This window comes from Psittacula echo (assembly GCF_963264785.1).
Source record: "Psittacula echo genome assembly, chromosome: 7".
NCBI classification, from domain to species: domain Eukaryota; kingdom Metazoa; phylum Chordata; class Aves; order Psittaciformes; family Psittacidae; genus Psittacula; species Psittacula echo.
In genome coordinates, this window is record NC_137740.1 from 19,396,394 (window position 1) to 19,404,767 (window position 8,374).

An 8,374-nucleotide genomic window follows, 5' to 3' on the forward strand; every position below is an offset into this window, starting at 1 on the left:
ATATCTATGCACTAAGTCCCTTAAACCTCCATCCAGTCTGCAACTTCATTGGCTCAAACTAATGAACAGAATTTTCTAATTCCTTTATGATAATCCTATTACCTATCCAAAGCTATTTCTGCAAGGGTAATCATTACACAGAGATGTAAATCTGAGACCAGGTCTATCTGTGGTCAGTTGTAATCCAGCTCCTCTCCTGGAAACCACCAAGGACATCTGTCAGTACTCAGAAAAAGTGGAAGTGAGCAACTGAACCTCTCAGGTAAGTGATTTGTATGTTGATTGCATTTGAAGTTTTATTTTAGTAGAGCAATAAAATATGGTCTTTTGAAGATGGCCACAACTGCTAAAATTTATTAGTGGTGTATTAAATATTCTAATAGATAAATTTAACTGACAGTCTGTCAGAAGAACCTCACCTTTGGAATGTAGACGTAGTTGCCGAGATAAAAACTAACACCAGATCTCCAATTATGAATTTGGCAACCTCTTTTGATTAAGCTGAGAATAACAAGCTACAAGAGCTGTTAGCTGATCTTTAAATAACTGCAGGTTTTGCTCTAGCCTGGACAGTAAGTGGTGCTTCACTCCACATGGAGTAATTTTCGGGAAGAGGATATGTATTAGAAATCTGACCCCCTGAGCTGCTACAGTGTGTGCCAAGACTACCAGAAGCAACATCTATGTCTAATTTAACAGAGCTTCTATATGTCTTACATGGAATCTCATCTCCCTTTATTTGACATTGTCATTGATTTAATTCAAAAGGGGATTTCTGCTATTTTGTAACCTATCTTTGAATACTAACCTGCATATAAGAACCTGCAAGAGAATACAAACACATGATTTCTTCTGCCTGTAGTGGAACAGAGCTCTGTGCTCTGCTGAAGGGTGAGTGAAGGTCTCTGGTGTCTGGGATAATCCCCAGAAAATCTTCATGTCTGGGTCCATCATTTTCAGAGCCTTCAAGAAACTCTAAATCTTAACTTCAGAATAAATCCTTCTTACCCAGGTATCTAATTTCAGGCTCAGAATTGTTTTCCTGCAGAATAATATTTTGGTAAATATAAATATTGGTGTGAAAGAATAATAAACCAAATGTACTGGACACTGGACAAGAAATTTTGCTATGTAGCTGGTGTGACAGCATTAATTTTAGGAAAGTTGCAATTACATAACTTATTAAAAATTAACACAGGTATAAGTGATGCATTACATTAAAAGGTGAAGAAAGCGTCTCTCTTCAGCTGGCGAGCCTATCTACTTTAAAGGCAATCTGCCACTGACAGTAATGGAAAAATTGTCAGGTCCACAGTTCAGTAGAGATGCAGAGACTGCTTTACTTATCTATCATAATTTTGCTGTTCTCAGAGGCATGTCTTTATCATTTGTTCTCAGATTTGTACTTGGCAGTAGGCATAAGAACAGCCGCATTTTATATATAGATGTCAATCCTTATTAAAAAACCATAACATGAGCAGATAAAGCAAGCTTAGTATGTACAAAAGTCCACTAAACCCCCATTTTTTGATACTGAGAGATTTCTTTCTACAGCTGAGACCCCCAGAAGATAAGCATGTTCTGAATTGTACAGGTCTAAGTGGTCAAGAAACTTCAGGGCAAAATTATATTTTGGATGCTTGCTTCCAACTTGCTTGCAGAAACAAAGAATATGGTCTTCACAATCAACAGTTTTACAGGTTTTCGGCAAGTACTTGAAATTTTTTTGACAGGAGGGAACAGTGTGAACATAAAGTCACTCTTCTGCAGCTGATGTAGACCAGATTGCTAGAATTACATGCAAATACTTCATCCTACTTCAGAATAGGATTTTAAAACTGATCTCTGTTATAACTATTAATGTCTAATCCTTGCAATTCTAATTAAAGCTCAGCTTAAATCATGGGGAAATGCATTACAGAATGAAAGATAATAATCAAAATAATACAACTTGAGAGCAAATTGCATAGCCAAAGATGATTGCCAGTAGATGCAGCTGCTGGTTTCCAGTGATAAATTCATCACTAGCATCCATGGATATTCAAGCCATCACAGGGTTCCTTTACTCCAAATTTACAAAGTGCAAAAGCCCTACAGGTATTTTGCATCTTCAAAATACTGATGATGGCATCTGTTCATATCCTTATTTCAACTGCAAAGTTTTTTCCTGGGTGAATTACATTATTAAAAGGCATCCCTGCCTCTTTCTATCTCTCCAAAAAAAATAGAAAACAAGAAAGCACCAGTTCAGGAAAAGGGGCCTGACTGAATCAACCAGTAGCTCCACTTCAGTGGGGAAATAATTTTCAACAGATATCGCACGAGACCAGATTACAGGAATTGGTCAACTCAGTTGCGCAGCTAACTGCAGTTACGGGAGGCTGCAATTCTCAGTATATGCAAAAACTGTGAAACTTCAGAACAGCCTGCAGATAGATGCAAGAACTTAGGAAAAATCTACATTACCCTGAAACTTCCACCCCATCTTTCAGACTTATTGTCTTCTTAGATCACTATTAGATAGCCAGTGGTACAAAATCAGTATAACAAATCCATATTCCATAAGCCAACTGTGGACAAAAAACCCTCCAGAGATGGTACAGCACTCTAGGTAGACAATGGTGAGCAAGGAGAGGCAAGAAAAATCAGATTACCCCCATTATTTGGAATGTTTAACATGGCAAAAGAACGCAGGAAACTCAGCTGGAGAGTCTGGTAACTAGCTTTCAGTGCTATCCCATCTTAAACTACATAATAAGCTTCATTTTAAGGCAAGTGGCTAACCACAGTTCAAATGAATTATACCCTGAATTCTGAATTCCACAGATGAGCACAAAGATTTATCTCAAGTCCCAGTACAGTGAAATGTTTCTCAGTGATTTAAATGTAAGCTGGAACATCCTATCAATCAACACACAGAACTCGGTTTTATTGTGACAAGCATACATCAGAGTTTTTGCCTGTAAAGTTCAATGCCCATAGAGTTCAATTGAAAGCTGTTTAAAGATTTTCACAGTATGGATCCAATTACAGAGCAATTCCTATTCTGCTGCTTACTAGAAGGAAGAGATCAAAGAAATATGAGTAAAAGAACATAACATTAAAGAAAGAAATGGGGTCTACCCAATATGATTTAGGAGCAGGATTGGCCAAAATTAGGGGAAAAGCACTTTCTGGGTAAAAGAACAAAACCCAAAACAAAACAAAAAAATAACTTCCAACTATTTCAAGTGAAAGACTTAGTGAATTCATGACAACTCTTGGTTTTTTTTCTTTTTCTTTTAAGCTGAAATGAAACATTTCAGCTTTTTCATTGACATTTTCATTTCAGACAGACATACAAGATGAAGGCAACAACAGGTAGAGGAAGTATAAGCCTGAAAAATAGCTTCATATATTTGCCTGCCAAAACAAGAAACCCTTTTTGATGACCCAGAACCCTTTCCACTCTACCAGCCACAGATAACAGAAGAGAAAGAAAGAAAATGCAAGAAATCGCAGTGAGCTAATGCCATATATTTTTTCTCACTGCATTCAATTGAAGGAAGCAATCACAACATAGTAGGAATGGTGATTCCTGCAGAGAGCACGAGGCTGGGCTTTAATGAGCCTTCTCAGCTGCTCTGGGCAAAGTACCTGCTTAATTACAAAACTCCACACAGTCAAAGCCCCTCCAAGAAATTTCCAAATTACCACTTGTTACCTAACCTAGCCATACAAATAAAGCTCTGTGAACTGTCACAGCAGCACTGACTTCAGCCTACACTCAGCCACACTGGCTGGTAGATTCAGTTTTTGTTCTTTCTCAGCCTCATAGAAAACTGCTGGCTAACAGGTCTTGCACAGAGCCAGGTGAAAACGTGTTAATAAAGTTGTCCTTAACAAAAAACTATTTCACTGATTTTTATTTCTTTTTTGGCAATTCTTTCAGTATAGATGAGAACTTTCACAAAAGCAATGTCTTTGTTTTGAAAACATTAAAGTAATAAATTAAAATGCCATCTTGAAATTAATTTGTTTCTAGTTGCATATCCTTGCCATTTTAGTGGTATAACTCATTCATAATATGACATCATAATTAAAATACTCCTAAATTATTCCATTTATGCAATATCTTAAGCAGACTTCCTTTGCATGGATTTAAATATTTTTTCTTAATTTGACATGAAAGCATGGTCTTGTAATTTGACACAAAGTATCAAATAAAATAGTTGCAGTGTTGAGTCCTGTCCTTCATAGTTGCTGGGATCCTATTAAAATACCTGCCTCCAGCAGTACCTAAAGTGCCTAAAGATAACCACACATTCCCATTTCTCCTTAAAGCAGGGATACTGTCTAGGCTTAAAGCAGTATAAATACTGGCTGGTCCTCTTCTCAGAGATCCCTTAAGGAAGGCCTTTAAATTTTTTAAATAAAGCAAACTGAAACTGTTTTGAAAGAAATTATGAGATAACTTACTTGGTCTGCTCTAACTTACTTTACACCTTAATCATCACCACAAGATGTATGTAAATCTAACTAAACTGACAAGAAGTCAATAAATACTCCCTATCAAGAGCTACTGCCCTACCTTGCCCAAAACAGTACATGCTACACTGTTTTTTTTTTTTTCACATAGGGACATGTAACAGAGATGAGTACTGATTCACTGGTAGAGTGTCAGAATTGTAAGATAATGTAACCTTTAAATGATAGGAAAATAGCAAGCAAGATCTTCACGCATCTCGGAGGATGCATGTTAATGCTCAGAGAAAGCCAGGAGTGAAGAACACATGAATTTGAAGGCTTCATTGAACAAAGATTTTTGGGTTTGTTTTGTTGGGGTTTTTTTGAAGGAAAGTTCTGTTGTTGGGTTTTTGTTGGGTTTTGTTTGTTTGTTTTTTATGCTTAACTGTCAAATTTGAGAGAAAGACTGTTTAGGTAAACCCTGCATTTATGGGGAGCCTGTTGGCTACATCAAGCCTGCCTTTTGCAGATAATGGTAACAAAGAATAGATACGACAAAAGCAAAAGCAAAGCAAGACTTCCTCCTGATTTACTTGTAGAGTTATAAATACACACTTGAAAACAACTTCAACCAAGCTAAGGAAAAAAATATAAAATAAAAGAAACGACACCACACCAGAATTAAATATTACCATTTCTGAGCCAATCCTATTTTGCTAACTGTTCTCTGTGCACAATCTTTTGCATCTCCAGAGCCTTATGAGGCATTCTTGGTCAAACCCTATCCCAAGCCAGACAGTAGATGTTCCGATGTTCTCCCCAGTTTCACAAGTTTTTATTTCTCCCATTCCTCCCCTGCAGGCACCTTCTTTTTTTTTTTTTTTTTTTTTTTTTAATGGAAGGAAGCTGTGAGAGTGTATGTAAAGTCCATACAGGGTACTACTTCTGTTAGGTCTTTAGTTAACCTCACAACAAATTTAAGTTTCTTCTCTTTGCCATAAAATACTGGCCAACAACCTCTCTGAAAACCTGTCTCCAGCCGCTGCTTGAGTTCCAGCTCTGACATACGTGATTTTTGACAAATTATAGGGATTATCTGCACTGCCAAACATCTGAGGTTGGGAAAAAAAAAAAAAAAAATCTCTCCCCTCGAACCAAAGCTCCAAAGGAAATGTCTATTCCAGCAGGCATAGAGTTCAGAAATCAAATATGTACTTAAATATCAACTGAAAACTCTGTCCTGACCTTCAGAGTACCGCTCAATCCATCTGACAAATCCAGCTAGGCTTTGAGGTTAAACATGGATTGAGGTTCGTGCCCCTAAGTGTCTGCATTTGAAAGCATTGGCTGTTCTGCTTTCGCTTCAAATAGACATTTTCTTAGCTTCCAATCATTCTCCTCCTTTTCTACCTGATACACCCAAGTGTTTTTAAAAATAAGGTTAATTAATAGGTCTAAAAATTAAGAAATAATAATATAACATAATAGTAACAACTATATAACCACCTCAATATGTAACATGCTCCAAAAATTCAAATCCTGGCTTTCAAAAGAAATTCACCATTTAATACAGAAAATTAAGCATTTTCAAATAAAAAAAATTAATGATATTTCAAATTCGACATTATTAATGTAAACTAATATTTTTTTTCTGAAATAATAAATCAGGACTTTTCCTAATGCATTCTGCCTTTCCATACAAAACATAGTCTTACTATGGTAGGAGTGAAGCTGATTGATGAGAAAGACACTGAGCTAATTTCCCATTTCAGATTGAAATCCAGAAATAAATGTACAATTCATAAAAGATGAGTTATTTCTGGTGCATAACTACAGGCCAAATTTTGAAAGGCCTACAAAAAGGAAGAGAAAGAGATTTTTTTTTTTTTAATCCTGTGATTTTTAACCTAACATGATGCTGAAACCAGGGAATTTCCTAATTGGCAAAGCCTTAAGGATAAATGAAACATTGGACTCATCTATTTAAAGTGTTTCCACCTCACAAATAAAGAACAGCATAACTCTCCTAAAGCGGATAGTGCAAATAATCCAATCCCATAATCCTCTCATCAGTCATAGTGACCTGCAGTGAAGCTGACAGCTTTCTACGTCAACCCATCCTGGTTTATATATTCTTTGTATCATACGACCTCTTCTTTAAGCAAATAAAGTCCCATTCCAGTGTTTTGAAATGATATTTTTTCCCACAAACACAGTGATCTAATTACTATGTGATACACCGTGTTTTTCCTTTAGGTAAGCCCAGGAAATACCCATTTATCCATACAGTAAGCCTGTCTTTGCACATCTAGGTAACACAATGCTGGTGAAAGTGATCAAGGCGGGTGACTGCAGCCCTGACAACTGGCTCTTAATTCTGTATTTACCTACCTTAATGTAAGGGACCTGATTGTCTCAGAATATGAAGGGAGCTGAAGGTACTCCATGTTTTTGACTAACACCTATTTGGCTTGGTGTCTACAGTTGTCATTGGGAGCAGATCACTAAAGGTCTTTATGGCTTTCAGCTCCCTCTGCAACATGCTGGCAAAAGGTCTGAAACTCTGACCTCTGACCTTGATGTTGCTTAACTAATGATGCTAATGCCTCTTGCAAATCTGAATGGATATATGACCAAGTATAGTAGCTATGAAATAGATCACAGCTGGGGCTGAAGCAGGTATATCCTAACCATTCAAATCACATGAAAATACACCTTCAACCATTTCTGCTCAGTGCTGCAGATGACATCCTGCAGTGCACTGAAGTTACTAAGAAGCGTTCAATGACATCAGTGAGCTTTGGATTAGGGTCCTTGGAAATCTGTCACAATTGTTGACAAAGGAGGACCCCTCCTTAGAGCAGGTGCAGCACCTCACACACAGAGGATTTACTCTATTCTGTTACACTGGGATGTGCCCACTGCTTAGGCAGGAGTGAACAATGCCTATTTCCAGTTCCATATTATTGATTCCCCAAAATTCCAGCAACACGAACATTTAAATCCATAGCTGGTCCTTCTCTTGGCTTGCTTGTGTAAGAAGCTGCCTATATGCCTGGTAAGTTTGGTGGCCATTATCATTTGACAGAGGGAACAAGAGCAAACAAGCAAGGAATTCTGCATACGGAAACGAGGAAAAACAGGCAGAGAAGGGAGATTCAAATTAGTGCTTGGGTAGGGGGAAATGCTGTTAAAATTCAGACACTTTTCCCAAGAGGCAAGAGCCAAGGGGCACTCTGGACACAGATACCAGCTGACCAGCCACCTATATGTAGCTCAAAACATAAATGTACAGCTTGCTGACAAAGATCCTTTACTTTTCATTCTTACACAAGCCTCCAAAATTTCACACTTCCCAGTTCATATGCAATGTCCCACTTATTGCTGGACATCAGAATGCTGCTGATTGTAAACCCAGACACAGAACAGCATTTTTGGCAGGATTTGCACATATGAAGAGCAGCAATGTCTAGAGCATGTTTATATTTTGAGAAAAATATTTCTGTTGTTTATTTTTTGGACTAGCAGCAAAAACTCTTTCTTTAGACAGCAAGTTTTATTTATTGGCTTTTTCCTTTACAGAATGCATCTTGCCTTTTACATTTTGTTTAGAGGTTATTACTTTTTATTACCTCTCCTCTGTAACTATAATTTATCACTAGAAGACACAGGTTTTTGTATTTACAGCTGCAGTATTTTTACAAGGATTAAATAAGCCTTCATTACAAATACACAGGTACAGCACATTCTTCCTAAGCTACTTCAGAAATTCATTATGCATAAGAGGAAAAAAAAAAATATAATTTTAGGTAAACAGAAAACTCTCTGTGAAGGCCAAAGGCACAAAATACTTGTTAATAAGTAAAGAGCATTCTTTCATATTGGATGAAAAGGAAACACTTCATTAAATGGTTATTTCTACCCCTAG